Source organism: Zalophus californianus, chromosome 7, assembly GCF_009762305.2.
Source record: "Zalophus californianus isolate mZalCal1 chromosome 7, mZalCal1.pri.v2, whole genome shotgun sequence".
Lineage (NCBI taxonomy): Eukaryota > Metazoa > Chordata > Mammalia > Carnivora > Otariidae > Zalophus > Zalophus californianus.
The window spans coordinates 137,565,064-137,585,816 of NC_045601.1; the positions used below are offsets into that span (position 1 = coordinate 137,565,064).

Here is a 20,753-nt window from a genome sequence, read left to right on the forward strand (position 1 = left end):
GCCTGCATGAAGATGTTATAAAGAAAATCTCTTCTATATTCTGTATACTCACATTCTCCTCTATCTTGTGGTCTTGATATGTTAATAATTTTTAAAGTAAGCTTTGTTTTCACCAAGAGTAGCACTTTTAAAGCTCCTTCGGTGGAGGGACATGTGGCCTGGCTTCACTGATCTGCAAACAACACCCCCTCTGAGTACTATTATCATCCAGACGGTTTTCTTACTGAGCAGTTATGAAGGTTTATGACCAAGTTATAAACAGGAGAAGGGAGCTTATGTTAATGAGGTCAACGCTGTTTCTGTTATGTCTTTGACTTATTAAACAGTCCCCCAAAGGGAATACCTTTTCCAAATGGGCTAAATAGAGAGAGAAATTTTGCCAGCTGAAGACTTACACCGCAAGTGTACTTACTGGTGTACAGCTGGATATAAATCCGCGTGGAGCCATTCGGCGATACCTAGCCCACAGTAGCTATAACCTTAGTATTTACTTATGTATTTGTATCGATGGTCACTTCCACAATGATTTCTTTGTCTCGGTCAACTCGGGCTGCCATAACAAAATACCGTAGGCTGAATAACTTATGCAACAGGAATTTATTTTCTCACAGTCACGGAGGCTAGGAAGTCCAAGATCAAGGTGCTAGCCAGTTTGATTTCCTGGAAGAGCTCTCTTCCTGGGTTGCAGATGGCTGCCCTTCTCACTGTGTCCTTTCCTGGCAGGGAGAGAGAGAGAGCAAGCGAGCTCTCCGTAGTGTCTTCTTACAGAAGAGTGCTAATCCCATCACGAGGGCCCACTCTCATGACCCCATCTAACCCTAATTAGGGCCCAAAGACCCCCCACCTCCAAATGACCTCATATTGGAGGTTAGGGCTTCAACATATGAATTTGCAGGGAGGGGAACGAACATTCAGCCCATAACAGTCTTCATCTGGAGAGTGAGTGAATGAGGGAAAAAATTATATCTATTTTGTTAGATCATTTGGTTTACAAATCAGCCTCTGAAGATTTAGGTTGTTTGTGCTTTATTCTCCAGCTGCTGGGCTTGGTGTCAGAAGAGTTGCTTCTGTTATGGTCTGGTGATGATACTTGATCGAATGAGAGCATACATCTCACCACTGAGTCAGAATAAAGGCAGGCATCCCAGAAAAGTTCACATATCGTGTGAAGGGTTGATAGTCGATATCGCTCATTCTAGCACAATGGATCAGGGCATGCTGGTTGTGGGTTTTGTCTTCAGTGTTGCAATGTTTTATCAATTTGCAATTATAGTCTTAGCCCCAGATTTGTATAGCCTTTGATAAGGAAGTCACCAGCTTGCGGTTGGGTGGGGTGGGTAACCAGACAGCTGCTCATGCATACCAATGAGAGTTTTGTCGATGCAAATTTGGAGAGCCCTTTTAAAAATTTAGCCCTAAGTGTCTACTTTGAGCTTCGGTGTGATATGTGATACGAGACCACTTAACCAGCAAGTTTACCTCTAATTTTAGCTTCACCTGAATTAAAGCTGGCGTGATATCGCATACTGCTACAGACATTAGCAACTTTAAAGTGCAGAGAGAAAGAACCTGAAATTAGATGCAGTCCAAGGGAAGAATCACCAGAAAGTCACTGATGGTTTTGTGTTGTTTTCAAAATTTCAGGAAATCTCTGATGAATATTAGGATAAAAGAGATAATTTGCTTCTTCATAGGAACACATTTTTAATGCCATTTATTTCCTACTTTGGCAGCTTAAGACAATCAGCCTACAAACATAGGAAGCCAAACAAAACAAGCTGTCTGGGGAACAGATTCTCCAACAAATCCCTCTCCAATGAGCCAGGGTCCTCAGTAAAAAAGGATGCTTGCATCTCCAGCTTACTCCTCAAACGTCAGACCATTGGGCTGCTGAAATGTTCCAGCAAGCGAGACAGCTGAACAGTCATTGTACCATTTTGTTCTGGATATGTGGCCAGCGCAGGCAGATAAGCATTGTTCTTTGTGTGAGGGGACAAAGAATGTAAGCTTCCCATATCCTCTCTTGGATAATCGAAGTGACCGCTCCATATATTAGCTTAGCATTTCTGCTTCTTGTAAGACAACATCCCTGACTTCATCTGCACTCACAGCAATGTTCACACCCAAGTACCAATCAAATGAATCAAGCCTACCTGTTCTCATTGACTGTAGCTGATACAGGATGATGACAGAGAAAAGGGGACAGTCACCCTTAGGACAATAGGCAAAAAGCAACAAAATAGAATAATAGCCAATGAGTGAGGGCTACCTCTGCAGGAATCTATCGGATCAATTAATTAAACAAATATTTATTTTGTGCGGGGAAGGATTATAAGATTGAAAGACCCAAAGATGTTAATTAAGGTGCTGTCTTTACCTTCAAGGGACTGGCAGAGAGGCAGATCAAAATATGCAGATGAATGAAAGTATTATGCACGTTGTCATACAAGTCCATCTTGTTTAAGTTGGGAGGGGGCGGGATTCTGAGGAGTGCACCAGCTCCCTTACTGGGGGACGTCAGGAAAGGCTTTAAAAAAAGGCAAAGGAAAACTGTTGGGGGTAAACACCACCAAAAAATAGTACAAAGCAGTATAGGGTAAATAAGAAACATCTACTTAGTAGGCACTTAGAGAAGGGAGAATTCCCTCTTGTTTAGAGTGGGAAGGGAAGATAATGTAAGAAAGGGAGTTGAGTAATATTTGTTGTGGAGTTTGAAGGTGAAAAGTTGTAAAACCTGACCTATGCTAACACTGCCTTAGTCCCTGCTTACGTGCGCAGTCTCTGCGGGGCCAGGCCGGGGGGCTCTAGAACACTTGGGGCAACAGGAAGTCATAACCTTCTCAGTGGCTCTGGAGATGGGAAGATAGGGCTAAGTCAGCCCAAACTGGGCTTGTAATTGCCACGCCATTTCCATTTTACACAGTATTTTGGTACCATTGGTTGTTTTTTTTAAAAACAGCAACGTACTTGAACAGAAATACATATAGAACTACCTTCTCCACGGGCGCCTGGGTGGCTCAGTTGGTTAGGCGACTGCCTTCGGCTCAGGTCATGATCCTGGAGTCCTGGGATCGAGTCCCACATCGGGCTTCCTGCTCAGCGGGGAGTCTGCTTCTCCCTCTGACCCTCTTCCCTCTCGTGCTTTCTATCTCTCATTCTCTCTCTCTCTCTCAAATAAATAAAAAAAATCTTAAAAAAAAAAAAAAAAAACTACCTTCTCCACTACAACATACCTCCCTATGAAACAACAAGAGGTAAACTATATAACAGGCCATGGTACTAGAGAAGAAGACACATGGGGTTTATTTCCTCTAAACATAAATTCAGGGAGGAAATCTCAGTTTGCATTTTGAAATAGATTCTATAGCTCTTAGACTCTTCCCAAGAAATGTCTGAATAAATAACCTTGGATTCCTGAATGAGTGACTTCCCTTCTGAGTGTCTGGTGGCATAGTCTTACCACTGTGTAGAGAATGGATTCTTGGTTGGGCAGACTGTGTGATCTTAATGTTCACTGATGCACTAGCTTTTAGTCTGACATGAGAGAAGGGATGGGTTTGTCAGATTTCTTCAGAGATATCTCTTTCCAATTGAAGAAATTCTTCATGCTCAGGCAACCAGCCACCCACATGTGCAAGCCCCAGATAGGAATGTCTGAATGTGGGTGTGGGTCTCTTCTGGATGTGTGTACCTTTCTGTGGACACAAAAAACAAAAACCAAAGATCTATAAATGGGTTGATGGATTAAAAAAAGCCTAAGTCAGTATATGGCATTAGTTACATTTTTATCAATGCCTCCTTTTCAATCTTAGAATAATTCTTTGATATGCAACAGTGCAAGCTTTGTAGGAAATTTTGTTGTGGTGGTAGAAAGACCTCAAAGTTTTAAAGGATGGAGCCCTGGTTTCTTAACTGTGCCTTGAATTACCTCTGAGACCCCAGATGAGTCCCTTCAGTTTGAAGGACTTTGATTACTTCCTTTTTCTTTTTTTCCTTAGCGAGAAGGGGGGAGGGGCAGAGGGAGAAAGAGAATCTTAAGCAGGCTCCACGCTCAGCATGGAGCCCAACGTGGGGCTTGATCTCACAATCCTAGGATCATGACCTGAGCTGAAATCAAGAGTCGGATGCTTAACTGACTGAGCCACCCAGGCACCCCTGTTTTCTCCCTTTTTGAATGGAGTGAGTTAAATTAGTGATCTATACAAATCCTTCACATTCAGTATTCTATGATTCTAGATTCTATGAATAAATCAGAGAGATCTTAGTTTCAGAAATCTATTGTTAGGAACATTTGCGTCATTTGGTTCCTACAGTGCCTAATTCAAGCTGGCTACCAGAACACAGCTCTCTGTCATGTCGTTGGGAGACTGATGTGCAGGGTGGCAGCACCGCCTGGATTTGGAAGTTGAGTCAGCTAGAACACAGATGGGAGGAGAGGATTTATGTAAGGTCGTAGTTGTCACATGAGTAACAAAACCTGTTCCAGGAGAAAGCTATCTTTTTCCTGCAGTTTCTAGCTACCTAGGAGGAGCTTGGGCTCCACTAGATTCTACCTTATGTTGGCAGAGGAATTAATAGGTGATTATGACTCCTTGATAATTTGGGGTAAGTTTGTTGTGTCATGGTAGGGAGCTAGGGCTGTCAGGTTGAGTTAGGACCTTTTCTCTGGAGTCTTGTAGGGACCCAGTTTATAAGATTCATTCCATCCATCCTCTGCTGCATATCATATGTATTTGACCAGGTATATCAACAATTGTTTTCACTCTAACGCATTGACCCCTTGCTATTATATGTAAGGTAGTGTTTTAGGCTATATGGGAAACACAGAAATGGTCCTTTTCTTCAAAAAAAAAAAGGAAATCAAATGAAGGAGGCTCAGTATATTGTAAGCATTGTAAGCATTTATTAATTATTATTGAATAACATAACTGTCATTTTGATTTTGCAAAATAAATGCTAATTATATTATTTATATGGTAAAAAATGCCTAAAAAACCATGACAATGTTTGGGTTTTTATTCATAAGTGATATTAAATTTTGCAATGGGAAATGACTAGTTATGCTCAGAAACTTAATCTAGTTCATGCCTAATGGATAGAATCCCAAGTGACCCATGAAAAATATTTGCGTGTTAGAACTACTTTTTCATTTGGTAGAGAAATGCCTAATTTAATTTTGCCAAGTTGAAATATGTAGGACAAATTATAATAGACCATTTTACTTCTTAAGAAATTTTAATTATTTGGCTTACATGATATCCTATCATGTAAAATGTTTTCACCCTACAGCTTTTTAGTTGTTCCAGTTCAATTTAAAGTCAGAGCATGAGGGTCCTGGTACTTTTGATACTGATATTTCAATTAAGGCTTGGGATGTGGATAATGATGAGAAACTAGAGGTATGATTTCCTTACTTGTAAATGCAGATGAATATTTGAACCTGACTCCACAGTTCAAAGAATGTTATGGAGAGTAAAACTCCATGCCCTATAAGCTATGAAGGACGTTATGTTTTTCAGGTAGCTTGGATGACATACTGACTATGGTTACAAGGCTTTCCAATCCTTTGGGTCTTTTTACGTTCTAAATTTAAACACTAGGGAAGGAATTCCTAGTGTCCCATTCTTACTTTAAATACATCTGAAAATATGTAAATGAGATAGGCACAATCACCTAAAATGTTTGAGCAATCTCTACTTAGAATTATTTATGCTTTAAAGTTGCAGTCTGTAAAGATCTGGTCACCTTCACTAGGTTCTAAGAAGTACTTATTTATAGGGACTGTGGTTCAGGAGCCATCTAATTTCTGTGGTCTCAAAACTGTATTCCCAGAAGGTTCCTTTTTCTATGGGATAAAAGAAACCTGAGATTTAAATCTAATTTTCTCATTGCTAATTTATTTTTTCTTTCTTTCTCTTTCTTTCTTTCTTTCTTTCTTTCTTTCTTTCTTTCTTTTTCTTTCTTTCTTTCTTTCTTTTTCTTTCTTTCTTTCTTCTTTCTTTCTTTCTTTTTTCCTTCCTTCCTCCCTCCCTCCCTCCCTTCCTTCCTTCCTTCCTTCCTTCCTTCCTTCCTTCCTTCCTTCCTTCCTTCTCTCTCTCGCTTTTGCTTTCTCTTTCTCTTTCTTTTCTTTTTTCTTCCAAAATACTGCATTGAAGTCTTTTTTTCCTCTTTGATTACATAAAAGTAGAACAGGTATAGAATAATACTCGGGTGAAACAAGTACCCTTCTTAGATAATGATTCAGAGAACTTTACCATCACCTTTATCTTGTTTGTAAAGGTGTGCTGGGACTTCTGCTGGCCCCCTGGGGGGGGGATGTCACTCCCCTCAGACTACAAGAATTTGTGGCTATTGAAAAGCTCCATGTAGAAGCCTGGATGGCAAAGGGACAGCTGTTCCAATTGGTCCCAGGAGCCTTGCAACCATGGAAGGAAGGAATATTCCACCACCTTTCCATTACACGACATTTCCATTGAAGAAACTCTATTCTGGGAAAGATTAAATGGAAAAAAAAAAAGAAAAAGACTCTATAGATAAAAGTATTTGCAGAATACCAGATTAAATAAAGTTGATAAGTATATACTTATGTTAGGACTTCTCATAGTCATTAATATGCTAATTCTTGTCATGAATATCCTGGTGAGGGGATGTTATGGGAAAGATTTTCTAAATGTAGTAGATCAGGAGCTCTCTTTCTATTAAACATCGGTTAAATATTGTAAAAGAGTCAAATTTTGAGGACAAGTGTTTGGACAAAGCTGTCTTAGCCACCACCAACTTTTTCCTTCCCTTGGAGGCAGGTGTCGGAGGAGGATGCAGAGAGTTCTAGTGGCTTGTTCGTGGACACACCTCCCTTCAGTGGAGACTTCCCAAAGCTGGGCTCCTATGCCTGCAGCTTCCTCAACATCCTCTGCTGCCTCTGTCTAGTCTCTGTTGGCACGGAAAGTAGAAACTTCTCCATGACTCAACTTGTCACTCAATACGAGCCTTCTGTCTTGAGGCTCATATCTGCACTGTGAAAATGGAGGCATCATGTATTTGGCCTCTCTCGTCCCTTCCCTGTTACAGTCTGTCTTCCTTTCATCTTTCATTTTCATCCTGGGCCCTGAGAACTTGTTGCCAGAGACATTTTTAATGACTTAAAAAGGAGGGGGCATTTAAAACACTTATCTAAATTCAGAAAAACAGTGGTTATTGGTGTTTTTTCCCCTGAAAAACATATTTTTGAAAGTGTTCCCTTTTTTTTTAAAAGATTTATTTATTTATTTTAGAGAGAGAGACAGAGAGAGAATGAGAGAAAAAGTGGGGGGAGGAGAGGGGGAGAGAGAATCTCAAGCAGACTCCTTGCTGAGCATGGAGCCGGATGTGGGGCTCTCTCTCACGACCCTGAGATCATGACCTGAGCTGAAACTAAGAGTCAGATGCCCAAAAATCTGAGGTACCCAGGTGCCCCGAAAGTGTTCCCTTTTTCTTTTGAAGCCAGATCATGAGATACAGACCAGCAAATAAGAGCACATACACACCATGTTACCATGATCATGAATGTGCAGCAAGGTAAGAACAAGAATAGTCTCTCCCCCACCTCCCCCAACTATGGCATCCAACGGCAGTGAGTGTCTGCCTTGGCTTCAGGATTCTGCCTCTAACCAGGTCTGTAGCCTGGTGGAAGGTAAGCTCTCTGAGCTTAGCTTCTTCATCTGAAAAGTAAGGGTAATTGCACTTGCCTCCTGGGGCGCTTGGGAAGAATAGATGAGAAAACACCTGGAGAGCATAGAGGAGAGGATCTGACCCACAACAGGTGGTGTTTTTGCCTTGCATCCCTGTATTCCCTGCATTGTCGACCTTGCACACGACCAGGTCCAACAGAAGCCTTGGCTTCTTAGTGAAGCAATTTCATAGGTTTCAAAGGAAGCTCAGAGTAGCTGGATCCTGGGAATGCAACCGATTTCAAGCTGCATGCTCCAAGGTCTTTTTGTGGGCAAGGGCTTCTGTAGATGTGCAACGTGGCCAGACCAGAGCGCGGCTCTCAGGACACAGAATTGTGGCACGAATTCATCAAGGCACCTGTGAGGGGGAACCGCAGTGCTCAGAGGGTGCTAGAAGGTGGTGCTGCTGTGAGCCGTTCGGGTATCACACTGTCCATTCACTGCGCGAAAGAGAAAGCTGCCAGACATAAAGGTACATACAGATCAGACGAATCCGAGACCAGCCAGAGGGTCTGGATTTACTCCTCCCAATGGACATAAAGGAGTATTGTTTGTCGCTTCTTAAGTAGGACAACTCAGACTCTCGAGGTTTAATGGAAGGTGATAGCCAGGATCTTTCAAACTAACATGGCAAAATATATATACTAGCTTTTCCTCTAAGAGGTTTCATTTACTCCCTCCCTTTCTTTCTCCCTCCCTCCCTTCCTCCTTCCTTCCTTCCTTCCTTCCTTCCTTCCTTCCTTCCTTCCTTCTTTCCCTCCCCTGTTCCTCTGTGCTTGTCTGTCTGTTCTGTTTCTGTCTCTCTCTCTCTCACATGTTTCTCTTCCTCCCTCTCTCTTAGCACATAAAGATGCCATTTAAATATCTTCTGTCTGGCAACATTTGAAAAGGAATATTATTTTACCTGTAGTTGCTACTTACTAAGCATCTCATGGCAAGAACACTTTTCCTGTGCCCAAAAGAAAATGGGTAATCTTTTGGAAAAACAGCCAACTTTTGGAAAATAATAATTTTCATTTCTGTGGTGCTCCTGTACAGTTTACAAAGCATTCCCACATGCCTGATCTCATTTAATCCTCCCAAATTCTGTTATCATTTCCACATTATAGATGAGAAAAATTTAGGGATTTAGGGAGGGCTAACTGAAGTAATTTATATGAAGTGTCTCAGCAAGAGGCTGGAACGTGGTAGGTGGCCCTGAATTCCCTTTGTCTTTCTCTAGGCAATATGTCTAGTCTCCATCAACAATCCTTTCTAACTCCTCAAAACAGACTCTTTCCACTTTAAACCACAGCCCCTAGGGCAGAACAGTTGGTGGAGCTGTACATTTCTGGGCTAGAAGGGGCGGGTAGTTGGCCGTCAGAGAGCGTTTCTTTGTATAGAAAGGGCAAGAAGCTCTATAAGATGGCAATTTGGTAGGACAAAGAAAACGTACTCTTCTGCTTTTGATTTGTTCGCAAACTTCAAATTCCAGTACACACAGCTGTAGAAAAGGATCTTTTTTTTTTTTATTTGTTTTCTTCGCGCCCCCCCACCGCCCCATTCGCTTATCTGAGGTGAACCACCATGCAAAAAAACACAATAAACTACCGTGCCCTGCCGGGCCCTGAATTTGAGGCACACCAGGGGCTACGAGAGCCACACACGGATACGAGACAAGCAACGGCACAGAAGAGTGAGCGCGAAGTGGTCATTTTGTTGGAATGCTTCGCAGAACAGATGGGCTTTTATGAGTTTTCTGAAGTTTGTTATTATAAATCTAAACTGTTATTCTGAGGATTCTTTTCTTCTATATACATTTTAATATCTCTATTTGTATTTGGTGTTTATGAAGTGCAAGGGACCAGCCAGAGGGTCCCTTTAGAACTGGGTGTGTCAAGGTAGTATAACCTTCTCTTGTTAGGTTCCCCCAGAAATCCTCACTCTACCTATTCAAGCCATGCGGCTGGGGGAACAGATTTAACAGGAGGGTCTGTGACCACATCTGAGGCATTATTCAGGGGAGATCGTGCTACAAAATCATGTTAACTGCCAGATCTCATAATACGTCCAGTGTTTCTTTCTTGCTCACACAGGCTAAGGCAGGTTGTGGGGGTACAGGACTCGGGGAGGCACGGGGACTCTCTTCCACGTGGTCACTCAGGATCCAGGCTGATGCAGGCACGGACATTGCCACGTGATGTTTGCTAGGGCAAGAAAAGAAAGAACCCAGAGAGGCACAAAGAGAATTATCATTACCATAGCTCGGGAATGATGTGTGTCATTCCTTTCCAAATTCCACTGACCAGAACTGGTAACATGGCCTTGCCTACCTGCAAAGGGACTGGGAAGTATGGTTTTCCATAAGCCAGGAGGGAGGAATAGGAAATGGAATTTGATGAACGCAGAGCTTCTGCTCGGTCTTATTAGATGTTTGCAGATGTAGATAGTTCAACGTTATTGGGGATTTTATTGTGGGTGTATGATGTACAGCCTTTGTTCAAAGAAGAACAAAAATAAATGTAATAAGAGCAATCAGATAATAAAAATATTTATCTTTGCCTTTAATTAAAATATTAATTATTTTATATATATAACTAAAATGTCTACATGACAGTGACCTTTTAAATGTCATTTTCTTAAATAAAACAACCTTACATTATCTAAGCATACATTAATATTGAGCCAGAAAAGACTCTAAATTTTCCTGGGTGGGTATGACAGGCCAAGGTGGCACAAATTAGACATGTCTTTGGGATGAGGGCTCTAGACATTTAAAAATTTAATGTGATAGAATTTGAAATAGGAAGTTTTGAGACTTTGCTGCTTCAGGCTGAGAAGGACACTTCTTAATAGTTTTTTTATGCATATTTTCATCTACTTTTAAACGTAAAAAAATTAAAGGCAAAGTCCGAACATTTGAAGGTGAAAGGAAATCACTCATGCATTTCTGGCAGCATTATAAATTGGTACAGTTCTTTGGGAAAACAATCCAGCAAAATGTATCAAAAGCTTTGCAAGTACAGTATTGCTACCAATATGTCAAGAGTCATAAAAATGCTTATAACCTCACTAATGCCACCTCTGGGAACCTAACTCAAAGAAACAGTTATCCCCGATCAATCATCTCTGGTAACGTTCAAGAAAGGCAATGTGGTTGGCTGCCACCCCAAAAAACTACTTTGATAAGGTCATGATTAAAATTAATGGAGGAGGAATAAAGATCATATAGCATTCATTATATAGATCATTCTCAAAATTACATGAGTAAACATTCTAGAAAGCATCTATTAACCTAAATAAGTTATTTGTCATAAATTCCTGGTTTTTCCATTTTTCTGCAAGATCACTGTTGACTTTGTGAGCTCCTCTGGCAGATCCCCACAGAAGTTTTCTGTTCTACAGACTGTCTCTCCAGTTTTCAAATAAACACTTACATCATGGAAGTCTAATTTTTATATCTTAAGTGTTGGCAAAATACTTAAGGAACCAGGTGGCTTTAAAAAGTATTCATGCTTCATATTGGCACATTTTTCTAGGTCTGGTCTCCCATCCATACATTGAATTTTTTTTTTTACTTGAAACCAAGATTTATTAAAATACCCTTAAGCATATTTACAATTGGAAGCCTTGAATGCAGTTCCTTGCAAATTCCAAAAATAGAGTTCTATCTCTTTTAAAAAATTAACAGTGGTATCAACAGAATAGGGTAAATATTATCTATTGCAGACATAGAGCTCTTTGAATAGACAATCTACATTTTCTAACCAATATATATTATGTACAAAAATATACTTGATGTGGTGACCAAGTAGTGTCAAGGAGGAAAACGTATGGTATGTGAACTTTTTGATTTCATGTTATATCCATAATCAATTCATAGAAGAAATTATCTTGTTTTTTCTATTTGACTTTTGTTTTGTTTTGTTTTAGGGGATTGGTTTGAATGGGCTATTTGTAGAAAGAATGCCAATCTTACATTTTTGTTCGTGCCTACACTGCAGTTTGTAAGAAATCACTGTTTTATGAATTGAACAAAAAAAGGTGATTTGTGTAAAGAGCACCATAGATTTATTTCAGCATTATCTATTTCAAAGAAATGGAAGTATCACCCAAATATATAAAAAACAAATAATAAATGAATAATATGGGATATTAGGCAATTTAAGATAATTGTTATGAAGTCTATGAATCACCCCATTATAGTGTAATTTAAATTTTTTTTTTCTTGGAAAGAACAGGGGAGGGGCAGAGGGAGAGGGAGAGAGAGAGAATCTCAAGCAGGCTCCATGCCCATTGTGGAGCCCCACATGGGGGTTGATCTCACAACCCTGAGATTATGACCTGAACTGAAGTCAAGAGTCGGATGCTTAACCAACTGAGCCACCCAGGTGCCCCTTTGGAAAATAAAAATAATAGCCACTCTCTATTGCCATCTACTCTGTGCCAACCATGCTATGGGACTGACTGACTCCAACCCTAATGTCAGACACTGATCCTAGAAGAAATTCCCCACTGGACTGATAGGTCGGAGGTGAACATACCTAAGTTTGGGACAGTGTCTCTCCCTCCCTCCTGAGCTTCCCTGAGCCACTCTCCATTTAAGTCTTCCTGGATTCCAAATAGCTCTGGTACATAGTGAATGTAGTGTAGGGGAGTACCACTGCTGCTTGTACCCTTTTCATGGCTCCCAACCCCAACCATTACCCTGAGGCTACAGCCCTGAGAGACCTTGATGAATTACTAGCCTAGCAGCTGAGCAGTGGTTGGCTGTGCTGGCTCCCCTAAGAGATATAGGACTCAGTTTGCTTGTTTGTATCTGAGGGAAGACTAGGTTTTAGACAGGAGCTGCATTAGTGCAAGATGGTTGCAGTAGCAGAGTTAAGAGGTTAACCCAAGCTGTTTATTATTTGGTTGGTTTCTTATTAAGATGTTAATTTTTTTGGCTCTATTGAAAAACAATTAACAAATAAAAATTGTGTATATTTAGGTTGTACAACATGATTTTTAAGTTGTGCAATGTGATGATTTAATACATGAATACATGAAATTAACACAATCAAGGTAATGAACACATCCATCACTTCACATAGTTATCATTTAGGTGTGTGTGTGCTGAGAATGCTGAAAAATCTAGTCCCTTAGTCATTTTCAAGTCTACAATATAGTATTATTAACTATAATCACCATGTCATACATTAGCTCCCCAGAACATATTCATCTTGTAACTAAAAGTTTGTACCTGTTAACCAACATCTCCCCATTTCCCCCAAACCCGCAGCTCCTGGCAATAACTGTTCTACTCTGGTTCTATGAGTTTGACTTTTTTAGATTCTACATATAATAAGTGAGATCATACAGTATTTGTCTTTCTGCCTCCCAGGCTTTTTGACCAATTCATGATGTTGACACACACACCAAAATTGAATTTTTCAACACAAAAATGGACTGTAAGCTAAGTAATTGCAACCATACACACTCACAAAAAAGTCTGAATAGCTTTTCTTCTGTAAGTATCCATGGGTCTTCTTGGTTTCTCTGGATGTGGTTTAAAGAGATCCCATGAAGCTCCTGTGCAAAACTTTGTTATATATGGGCTTGTTTCAGCAGATTCAAAAGCATCTGTGATAAAACCTTCTTACCAGTGTCTAAGAACCATGCATAATCATGTCCTAACCCTCGAGTAAGGTTCATTTCATTCATGAAGAGCAATGTAAATACCAATGCCTGATTGTGATCCCATTTTTAATGAAGATTTAACCACCTGAGTGACAGACAACGGCCCCCCTCCCCAAGACAGCTACAGTTTCTAACTTGGGAGCTAAAATAGAAGTTCAGACTTGATGTTTCTGTTAAGCCCAGTCATCCTGATGGTTTCTTTTAACAATGAGGAGGACATTGAACCTTCATACGTGTTGCAAATTTATATAGTTCTTCCTAAATCGTATGCCTAAATAATTTAATTCAAATTTATTTGTCATGAGATATGTAAAAATATTGTCGTTTCTTTTCATAGTTTCCCCAGAAAGAAAATATCTTCTCCTTCACATTCTCCTCTGACCCCAGAAGTACCACAAACTGCATCAAGAATGTCTCATTTAGATTACTTACTTGGCACTTTGTACCTTCCTATGAAGCAAGCCCCTGTGATCCCATCTCTTGATAATTTACATTTCCATGAAAACTCTGGTCTGCAAAGATGCATATTAGGTGCTCCTAGTGAGCTGAAGGGAGAAAATCTGTTCAATTAATTACTGTCCAATTAGAAAAGAGAGAAGGACAAGCATTGCTTTGAACTGAGAAGTCACAGAACTGTTAGTACAATTAGAATGTGGGGAAAATGGCGGGTTGTATGTATAAATCACAAGATATATATTCTCAAAGAAGGAATCATATTTTATTTATTTTTAAAACCCGGTGCCTAGGTAAGTGCCAACTCCTAGAAAGCATTCAGTGCTTGTTGGGTGAACAGATGAATGAATATTTGCCTCAAAGATTCATATGTATGGTGTTGATGGCCAGCATTGTGAAGGATTCCAGACACAGCAAGGAAGTTAGAATCAGTGCAGATATGTTTGCATACTTTTAGATTCTTACCTCTTCCTTGCTCTTCCTAAAAATAAAATACTGCCATCCATATTATTCTTGTGATTTTAAATGCCATTGAAATTGATGATTTGCAGATACCTCTAAGCAAATAGTGTAATTTTTGATGGCTCACAAGGCAACATATATAATGCAGTGGAAAGTCCTCATTTCTTCCCCAAAAGCCAAGTGAAAAAGAAGAAATAAAACAAATTGTGTATTTTTGGTGTGTTTGTGCATGTGTGCACTCTCTTTCAAACACTGTGTTGAGTATTTTACAAACATAACTCATATAATGTTCTCCATGACACTGTGAGGCAGTTACTGTCTTTACTTCCATTTTACAGGTTTTTACAGAAACCTGAGACTGTGATTGTTTAAGTAACTTATATAAAACCATATAACCGGTCAGGGGTAGAGCTGAGTTTTTTAAACCAAACAGTCTGATTCTAGGACCCAAGCTTTCAGCTACTCTACTACACTCTCTCTGTCTCTCTCTCTCTCTTTTTTTTTTTAAGATTTATTTATTTATTTTAGAGAGAGTAAGAGCACGAGCAGGAGGGGCAGAGGTAGAGGGAGAGAGAATCCCAAGAAGACTCCCTGCTGAGCGCAGAACCCACCATGGGGCTGGATCTCATGACCCTGAGATTGTGACCTGAGTCGAAATAAGAGTTGGACACTTAATCGACTGAACCACCCACATCACCCCTATATTCTCTTTGTTTTAGGAAAATAACACCTTCATGGGCTCTTTGGCTAGAAGATTACAATTTTCATATTGTATGGCAAGGATGAGAATGAAATAAAAATCAAAGAGAAAACAAAAATTGTAAAAATGAATTTCACTGTGGCTCAATGAACCCGCAAATAGTTTCTTAAAAACATGGCTATTGGAATTGATCTTCTGGAAATAAATAATCTCTCTTTTTTTTTTTCATTTTGAATCCTTAAAAACTCTGAACGTTCTAGTATTTCTGTGCTTTAATTAACAGCTGTTTCCAAGTGTGATAGGTGATTCATGCTAGTCTTAATATTGTATATAATTGGATCTCTAAGGCAAATTTATCTGTCAGAGTAAAATTGATCTACAAGTAGTTCCCTCTAGTTAATACCTAAATTAGTTTCACCTGGACTCTGCCCTCCCATTCTTTCTGAATTACACTCAAGGAAGGAAAACTAACAGCTGGTGTAGGAAGCAGCGATTTTATCCAAAAGATTCTAAGATGAGTCCAAGCTGAGTAGGAATGGAACAAGAAAACTAAACATGTATATAGGCCAACTTTGGGAAACTAAATCTTACAACCCATCATATTTAAAAATATGTAGAACCCACTATTCAAAATGGGTATTTCAACACTACTGGTCAGACTCTTAAATCAGTGAGCAATAGAAAGCTGTGATGAGTTGGGGGTTTGGGATTCCATCGTAAATTTCTTATTGTCTAAACATAGACTCTGTATATATGTCCGTTTTCCTCAGTTTTCCCTCTTAATTTTAAAACAGCTCTAAGGGAGTTTCCAAATCTTCTAAATCTCACTGGGCTGAATATGCTGTGGTTTCTCATTAAATAGATAACGAGGCACCCTTACTCAGAGGTGGAGTCAATAGGGGCTTTTCGGTGTGGGTTGAGGGAGTCTTCCTGTTCCCAAGTTTTGCTCCCAGGAGTCCACTACTTCAGTTGGGCAGCACCTCACAGTGCTGTAGATAGTTGGTCACCTGGGCTCCATGGCTTGTCCCCTCCCATCACCTTCAGGATCTCACTGCAATCATCATCTCTCTCTATTATAACACTTATCACATTGTCCGTATCACTTATATTTTGTCCGTTAAACCATGAATTCTCTTAAATTCTCCTTTTTTTTGTTTTTGTTTTTTTTTTTTACATCTACAGGAACAAATGGTCACCCAAAGAGTTGAGAATTCTACCATCATATTTTAATGGAATGAATCCTAGGCAAGAAATTGGAAGACCCAGTTCTAACGTTGATAATACACTGGGTTTTGCCTTAGGTCTCTCTGATCATCAGTTTCTTCCTCTGTCTAATGTGAGAAATTGGCCTCACTGGTTTTGTCCAAAGTGTGTTCTGAAGAACACTAGTTCTGCGGGATGCTCTGCAAATAAAATGGTTTTACCCTCAAACAAATTTAAGGAATACTCAACTATCCCTCTTGGAGATCAATGTTATATGGAGAAGTCTCCAGAAATCCTAAAGTTCAAAATAATACAAATATGAATTAGATTTTTATGTATAATTTCTTTACATTTTTAGAGAATGAAACTCTCTTTAAAGAAAATGTGTTAGGGGGTGCCTGAGTGGCTCAGTTGTTTAAGCGTCTGACTCTTGGTTTAGGCATTTTGGATTTTAGAGCACCAGAAGTTGACCTAAGAATTAGGAGTTATTAGAAGCTTTCTTCCTGGGATGCCTGGGTGGTGCAGTTGGTTAAGCATCCAACTCTTGATATCAGCTCAGGTCATGATCTGAGGGTTGTGAGATTAAGCCCCACATTGGGCTCTGCGCTCAGTGGGGAGTCTGCTTGAGATTCTCTCTCCCTCTCCCTCTGCCCCTCTTGCTCGTGCTCTCTCTCTCTCTAAAATAGATAATTAAATCTTAAAAAAAAAAAAGAAAATGTGTTAGTGTCTTTTAATACTAGGATTCCAACAGAGAAAGTTAGGGGCAATCAATTGGCAAAATCCCTCCCAGTGCAAAACCTTCCAGGATTATTATTACTGTATAATATCCACCAATATAGCACTGTTATTATCAAAATATAGCAGCAGAGGTAATATGTTAACAATGCCAATTATTAGCCTTATGTTTATTTTCCTCTATAGAAAGAGTTATCCAGTATATAATACATTAGAGTCTATAGATACAAAGATGAAATTAGTAATACTTTAGCTAAAGGAGCTTATGGTATAGGAGACCAAAGTATAAACTATAAGAACAATAAAGTATTCCGATGAAATTATATATGGAACACAATGGAGACACAAGGGATGTTTGGCCAGGTCTGGGAGGAAAATGGTGGCCTAAGCTGTTACTGTCATCATTATAAGAAGGTGCCCCTTATAATGACTTTTGAGGAGAGCCAGGGTTTATCAAGGAAGGGTGGAGAGAACAGAATAAGCAAAGGTTCAGAAGCCTGACAGCCCGGCTCATTCAGAAGTCACCGGCAACACTTGCCAAAGCAGTTTTAATGGCGTTGAAGGGACTGAGGCCTGATTCAATTGAAATGACACATGAGTGCGGAGGTCAGAAAATAGAGATGCATTTCAAGAAGACTGTCCATGTAGGGCGTGCAAGTGATAGATGGGCAACTACAAGCAGAGGATTTCCTGCACGTGAGTTTACCAGAACGTGATCTTGGAGCCAGAGGCAGTGGGGAGGCATCAGAAAAATCCTGGAGGAGAAAAGTTCTGGGGTGTTGCTGAAAAGAGATACGTGGGGTGAGGAGCTAATATCCCTTTAAGTCGGGAAGCTTCAAAGAGGGCTGGGCAAGTGCTGAAGACACAGACACATTTCTCTCTACAACTTGACTGTGATAAAAAACAAAACCTGTGTAACGAATTCTGATTTCTCGCTTTAAATATCCAGAAGGCTTGCTTTATATGATTTAGTATAAAAGGATGACATTTCATTGAGCTACTTCATAAAAATAGGAAATTACCTTTCCTATTTGTCTATGCTTATATATACCTTGAGGGTATCTAGAGTGTTTCTGAGCAGGCTGTATAATTTGTTGCTCTGAGCTTTATAAATCCAAAGATGAAGCAAAATATAACCAAGCACAGAGGTCTGGCTTGAGTTAAAGAACTATTTTCTAGGGAAAGAAAATGTAATTCATAATATGCATTTCCGAGGAGGCAGCATTCCCTGCAAAGAGACCTATATTATTGTAAATATCAAGCAATCCCAGTCCTCTGCTTTCTCTTTACAATTTATCCTCCTCAAGTTGATAATAATAATAATATGTTCACTTCTATAGCATCTCAAATCCAAGGATTTCCAAGTGCTTTGTAAACGTGAATCAAATCTTAAGACACCCTTGTGAGGCAGGTGAAAATTGTTACTAATGTTTTATAAAGAAGGTAATAGATGAGGGATTTACCAAGTTCGCAGTCATGTGTTTGTTGGTGCCTGAGACTCTGGGATGAAAACGTGTGTATGTGTGAAAACACACACCCCCTGTGGGCTCTGACTTCTCTGAAGCCACCGGATGGAAAGAAGCATGTGTGTAAAGAGATCATTACAACACTTGATCTTAGCCAAAAGGCCGAGAAGCAATAAAAGAGATCATTACAATAAAATAGAAGATATGTACCAGATGCAGCCCTGATTCGAGGGAGAAGAATGTCACCCCCTGCTTGGGGAGATCAGGAAGAAATTTAAGGGGACAAGACGTTTCGTCACCGGAAGGATGATGAGGATTATTTGCAAGACACAGAAGGTGACTGAGACAAAAGTACATGGTGTATAAAGGCATGAAGATAAGAAATTGCAGGGTGTGTATAAAGAACTCAACGGAGTCCAGTATGGCTAGGACAGGAGTCTCCAGCTCAGCATGTAGTGTAAGGGAAGTACGTAGTCTGCGTGGAGATCTGGTGACCTGTCAGCTGTGTTATCCATAGAGGGGGAGGGCTGCTCATTTCTAGCTGGACTGTTGCCATGCCACGTGGGACGCCATGTATCCTGCTTCAAGATAAGCCAGAGATCAGGCTTTGAAATGCGCTCTATCTATTTTTGAATATAAGTGGCTATTTCATTTTGTAAAATTGGCCGTGCAGACCAAAAATATCCCCACCACATCTTTAAGGTAAAAGTCAGCCTTTTTTTACAGTGATGTTGCCACATCTTCAAATGTCCAAAGAAAGGTCGTCCCAGTTTCCACTCTCTTCTTTTGGTTACAAGCAACAGAGATAACATCTGGTGAAGATAGTCTTGGGAGCTGTATTGGAAATTTGGGGAATCTATGGGAAGCCTCGAGAATAAGGCATGAAAAGTTAGCAAAACCCAGGAGTGATCAGACAGATGGAACAGGGCCATTGTCACAACACAGAGTCATCTCTGCTGGCCTCCTGATGGTGCGGCTTCTGTGTGTGAACTGCTAAGGCTGGGATCTTGACCTCCCTCAATACACCTCATATATTGAGATGATGGTATAGTTATCACTCTCATCTTGGCCCAGAAATATTGCTTCCTTTGTGTTCCCAGGTAAGTTGCTTAACCTCTCTGGTCTTACCGTCTATAAAACTAAAGGGCTTGGGCCAGAGGGGCTCTAATGTTCCCTTATAGCTCTGTAACTTAATAGTTTTCATTGCCATTCTCATACACATGTAAAAAGTTCAGAAAATGGCATGACTTCTGTGGAATTGCCATAGTTCAATCATCTAGAAAGTTGCATAGCTGGAAAGACTAGCACATTGATGGTCTGAAAGCTTCTGGCCTACTAATGCCTTTATACTACAGAGCATTTCAAGAGACAAACTATTCATCAGAATTCAGCTTTCTTTCTTTTTATTTTTTTTAGTTCCACCGTGATCAGCAAATACACCGTAAAGTGTGAAGGGATAGGTGAGAATGTATCTTTAAAGGCAGAAGTTGTCATATTGGATAAAAAATCAGACCCAACTCTATACTACTTATAAAAATGCACATTAAATATAAATATACAGATAAGTCCAAAGTAGAATAATAGGAAAATATATCATTCAATCTCTAAATATTAACATATGCTGGAGGCTGGCGTAGCTCTTAAAATAGCAGGTAGGGGCGCCTGGGTGGCTCAGTCGGTTAAGCGTCCGATTCTTGATTTCAGCTCAGGTCATGATCTCAGGGTCGTGGGATCGAGTCCCGCAGGTTGGCTCTGCGCTCAGCAGGGAGTCAGCTTCTCTCCTTCTCTCGATCCCTGTCCCTCTTCTCCTTCCCCCTCCTGCACGCTCTCTTTAAAATAAATAAATATTTTTTAAAAATGCCAGGTGTAGTAGACTTTTGCAAAGGAGTATAACCAGGAATAAAGAGGGGAACTTTATAATGACAAAGGAATCACCTCATCAAGAAGACATAAAATTCCTAAATGTTTATGCACTTTATAAGTGAAGTTAAGAGAATATGAAACAAACCGATAGAACGTAAAGGAGAAATAGACAAAGTCACAGAGTTAGAAATATCAATACTCTTTCCTCAGTATTGTGTATAACAGGTAAACAGATCTAAAAGTATATGGAAGACTCAAACAACACTGCCAATTAACCGGACCTGTTGACAGATACAGAACATCCCACCAAAACCAGCAGAAAACAAATTCTTTTCAAGTGTATATGAAACATTCACCAAGAGAGACCATGTAGTGGTTCAATAAATTTAAAATGATTGAAATAATCAAAGTATGTTCTCTTATCACAATAAATTAAATTACAAATCAATAATAGAAAGATACCTGAAAAAATTCCAAACACTTCACATTAAATAACACTCTTTAAAT

General features: G+C 39.8%; 1 pseudogene; it reads right to left on the bottom strand.

Moving 5' to 3' along the window:
* Positions 1-18,412: 18,412 nt before the first annotated feature.
* LOC113928196 lies at positions 18,413-18,557 on the bottom strand (annotated as a pseudogene).
* Positions 18,558-20,753: the final 2,196 nt, after the last annotated feature.